The sequence below is a fragment of the Aplysia californica genome, unplaced genomic scaffold (assembly GCF_000002075.1).
Source record: "Aplysia californica isolate F4 #8 unplaced genomic scaffold, AplCal3.0 scaffold01028, whole genome shotgun sequence".
Taxonomy (NCBI): Eukaryota; Metazoa; Mollusca; class Gastropoda; order Aplysiida; family Aplysiidae; genus Aplysia; species Aplysia californica.
Window position 1 is genome coordinate 176382 of NW_004798298.1, and position 4954 is coordinate 181335.

Below are 4954 nucleotides of genomic sequence, written 5' to 3' on the forward strand. Positions count from 1 at the left end.
CTTCTTCTTCTTCTTCTTCTTCTTCTTCTTCTTCTTCTTCTTCTTCTTCTTCTTCTTCTTCTTCTTCTTCTTCTTCTTCTTCTTCTTCTTCTTAGTAGAAAGGCTTCAGAACGAGACAGGAGACCAGAGGAAAGAGCAAATGAGGGGGAGAGGAGGGGTCAGAAAGTGGAGACGAAAGGGGACGAGAGAATAATGTTAAAGAGCAGGAAAGGAGGTGAAAGAAGAACATTTAGAGAACAAGGAAATGTTTCGTCGCTGTTTGGATTCGAACACAGTACTTATTGAATGAGTGTCGAACACCGAAACCTCTCAAACCACGGCAGGCCTCGATTTTTTAAATATAACATTGTGTTCTTATTAAAGTTGCTGTTGTAATTATTGTTTTTCCTTTTTGTTGTGGAGGTAAAGGGGGGGGGGGGGGGGGTACGACTGGTTAACGTCCAACATGATCCAACAGGTTTGTTTTCAATTATTTCATTACATCTTTCAACCGGAGGAAAAAGCAGGCTGAGTACACCACAAAGGAACGACCAAATAACTTCTTGGACGTTCGTATTTTCACATAATATATTTGAAGTTCATTCTAAAGTCCTACGAATCAATTGTCAGCATTCAGGTAAGGGTTTTTCACTTTCGAGTTCAAGTGTATCATCCTATTGCGTCAGGTAATGCATATTAATAATATTGCTTGTTGGACATAAAACTCAAAATAAAACATGCGTTTGTCCCTTCTCGACCTTCAACCAGACAAATGAGTCAGAACTCTTTGGCGGAGGTTTCTTTTTTTCTCCGTAGGAAGACTAATTTCTTTTTCACACAACTAGTCTAGTCAAAAGTCTAGAGGGCATGATATCAGGTTTGAAAATTATTGTAATTTCTTTAACATTTATATGGACGCTGTGCTTGTCAAGTAACGGAATGTTTCTAAACTAAAGTGTTTTTTTCAGAGACGGGATTTTTCAACTGAAAGTTTGGAGGCACTGCAGATTTTACAAGAGAACACGCAATCTCTTTTTTTAGCCAAATTGTTGTGAACAGAGTCGATGCTTCCTTAGTAAGGATACCGTCTAAAGAATTGGTATTTAGTTTTGACTGCAACGTTTTGACTCACTCAACATCTATATAATACATTTAACTTTGTATACCAGATGAGAAAAAGGACTGCTTCATTTAATCGACAAGGTCTGTGAAATAATTAGGTATTTCTTTGGACAGTCGGGTAGGGGTGGGTAAATTTTAACCACTACTATTCAAGAACTATTTAATCGCAAAAAGGAAGAGTTTACTAGCAGTGTTTAAGAAACGTTCTTAATGTCTGCAAACTGGGAGTTAAAATACATACGTGAACATGTGTGCGTGTTATTTTTTGTGTTTTCCTTAGAGTGTTGAGGCATTTGCAGGAAAATTAGTGCTTACAGGTGCCGAATGTTAGAGGAATTAAAGTAGAGTAACAAACACAAAAGAAGGAGGTGAGATAAGGAAGACAAATAATTAATAGGGAAGAAGGAGAAACAACACCACAGTACCCGCCAACCACCCACTTATATATCTTAAACGTACCCTGTATGTTTAAAACACACACACACACACACACACACACACACACACACACACACACACACACATACATACAGGCACACACACACACACACACACACACACACACACACACGTGTGAAAGTGATCATGATAAAGTAGACAACAGGAGTAGCACAGTAATAACGTTTAAATTGGGGAACATTCCTATAAGAATTAAGGGTTATTTTTTTTCCAGACAGTCCATAATGCTGTTTAGTGACTAATGCTATAATAGTGTGCATATTCAGATACCTCATAAAAAAACAACAACTAGAACTGGAAATAGAATAAAATACAAACAAACAGACTCAAATATGGGAACACAAAATAAATTGATGGCCAAAGGAAGAAATAAATACAAAAGCATTTACATAACCAGTTACTCTGTACGTTACAGAGTTTTTCATGGAGCAGACAGACAGACATGAAATCTTTGAACTTACCAGGCCAGTGTTGAGGGTCACGTTGAGCTTCTCTAGGCGCTGGAATCTACGACGTTCTGGGACTCTGCAATATTGGTCGCTGGGCCAGTTTTTCATGCGTGTATCTACAGCACTCACATTTAGATTGTCAATCAATTCTAGACCATTCATCACATTATTTAAACCGTCCATGCTTATTTCCGCACAACACTCGAAGGTGTCCTGAACAGAACAAGTATCGTAGTCTACATCATTGTGCGTTTTCTTAACCAAGCTCAAGGTATCGGTAAGGGGGCGAGTCTTGTCAGATCGAGCAGTCTGACTCACGGTGAAATATCCAGTAAGGGAATGTGAACCTGGAGAAGAACTGTCACTGCTGTTACTGTTACTCTCTTCGAGTTGTTCAGGCTCAACCCAACTGTCATCGAATCTTTCAGAACAGAGCTCGACCATGGAGAGGTTACTCCACTCTTCCAGTAATGAAACAGACTGCAGTTTCCTTCTTCTTGGGAGTGATGAACCACTTGCAATATTCCTCGCCATAACGAAATACGATGTTTCCACTCGATGCACAAAGGGAAACTAGTCTCCACAGTCACACAAATGTACAGTATGTGACTAACAAATGACGAGATAATCACTGTTTTAACTTGACTTCAAAATGTTTCAACAGTTAGTAAAGTATGAATCGTGAAATCTCCAAAACGTACAACCAACGAAAATGGCAACCAAACCACGTGGGAGTGAAAGACGCAGAAACACTGTGCACGAGTCCAAGCAGTTTTAGACGTATACCCCGCAGTGACACCATCCACTGTCCCCCACAACACGCCAACCAGGATCAGCCAATCAGAAGAGGCGTACACCCCGTCGATGTACACGCCCGGATAGGGCCTACGCCAACAAAGGCAGAAAAGCGACCAATAGAAAATAATTAAGATTAGATTGTTGGACGGTTAGTTTGGAGAGCACAAATTTGTTTTTAAAACAAATATTGACCTTTCCAACAGAAACAATAACTCTTCATGCATTTCCCAAAACCCATTATATTCAACGGGAAGGGACACAAGCTTGTGTTGAAGTAGAGTTGATAAAAAACATGTGCGTTGTGTCAAAATAATTAAATAATTAATAAAAATAAAACAGCAGCTTCAGTCTTTTTTTTTTTTTTGGGGGGGGGGGGGATATTTTACTGTGTTCGAAACTGCATAAGGTCATATGAGCGTTCGGGAAACATTTTCATCTTAAACTTGCGCAACTTGCACACGGGATCTACGAGGTTTTTCATCCTTGTCAGAGAAGGCTAGGTGTAGATTCTCCTACCAGAAGATCAGGGATGTGGTTGAAAGAGAGCAGTAAAAAGGAGCCAAGGAGTAGCAGTAGAAAAGCTACAGAAAGAGTAAATAGCCTTGAGGGCGCAAAGGGGAGACGAAAGCAAACGATAGAACATTGTTAGGGAGCAGGAGAGGAGGTGAAAGGAGACACTTTTTCAGAAGAAAATGTTTCATCGCTACCCAGATTCGAATCCGGGACCTTTGAATGAGAGGCGAACCATCATAAAAATGTTCTACTTCGTCAGCCACGGTATAATTAAATTTTGATTTTGTGAAGTAAAAACGAGTATGGTCATAATAATGCTCACTTGTCTATCAAAAAGAAACAAAAACAATCGACGTGAAAAAATGGATGCAACAGAAAAAACGCCTAACATAATTTGAGCATATAATTTTGTCAGTCAAATAGAGCCGAAATTCTCCAAGGCGGTGAACATTCTCTAGGAGAAAAATTGTTTTCTTACAGAAGTAAACATGTTACACAGTCTCATTATAGTGTAAAAACAAATATAATGAGGAAATGTGAGGCTGCGTGGTGGAATCAGGCTCTCGTCAAAATAATCAAAGTGAAGAAACTTGCTTTTTCTGTTGTTTTGTGAATTTTTATCAAATTTTTCATGCCCATTAAAGAACTCATTTCTGTGTGGATTTTTCTGAAAAACGTTGATTAAAGGCACAAAAAATGTACATTCTCAGTTACTACGGACTCTTAAGCTCAGGAAATAACTAATTTTTGGCGGCCATTTTCTCACTAATTTTACCGCTGAAAACAGGTGACCCCCACCTCATTCATACGCAAATATCTCGACTTGTATTCAAGATAAAGGGACATTTTTTAAATCCAAAATAAAGACAAGTGAACAAGCTTTAAGATGATACCAATAACTCTACATGCCCAAAAAATGGACGAGAGCCTGATTCCACCACGCTGCATCACAAATGCGAAATGGCCGTTTGTTCTGGTGATTTTCTAACAGAGGAGTCCGTTAGAACAGGTTCGACAATATCATAACTCAAATTTCTTTTGAAAAGTAGAAGAATCGATATTATCCATATACTTTACCTTGCAAAGCCACCAACAAGCATTTTATTCGCTGCATACATTATTTTCTACCGTTTATTCTTTTTAACTTAGGATTTCTCAAGGCTCTCACTCCACTGAGCTTTGTCCTACTTAGATAGGCATTAGATTCAGAGATCCCTTTTCTTGTGAATACAGCCGTTAAAACTAAAACACATTTTATCATACCAGATAATTATATATATAAACTGTGAAACTCTTCTTCTTCTTCTTCTTCTTCTTCTTCTTCTTCTTCTTCTTCTTCTTCTTCTTCTTCTTCTTCTTCTTCTTCTTCTTCTTCTTCTTCTTCTTCTTCTTCTTCTTCTTCTTCTTCTCCTTCTCCTTCTCCTTCTCCTCCTCCTCCTCCTCCTCCTCCTCCTCCTCCTCCTCCTCCTCCTCCTCTTCCTCCTCCTCCTCCTCCTCCTCCTCCTCCTCCTCCTCCGTTTCCTCCTCCTCCTCCTCCTCCTCCTCCTCCTCCTCCTCCTCCTCCTCCTCCTCCTCCTCCTCCTCCTCCTCCTCCTCCTCGAGTGGACCTCATTTCAAGGCCAGTGGTAGCCCAC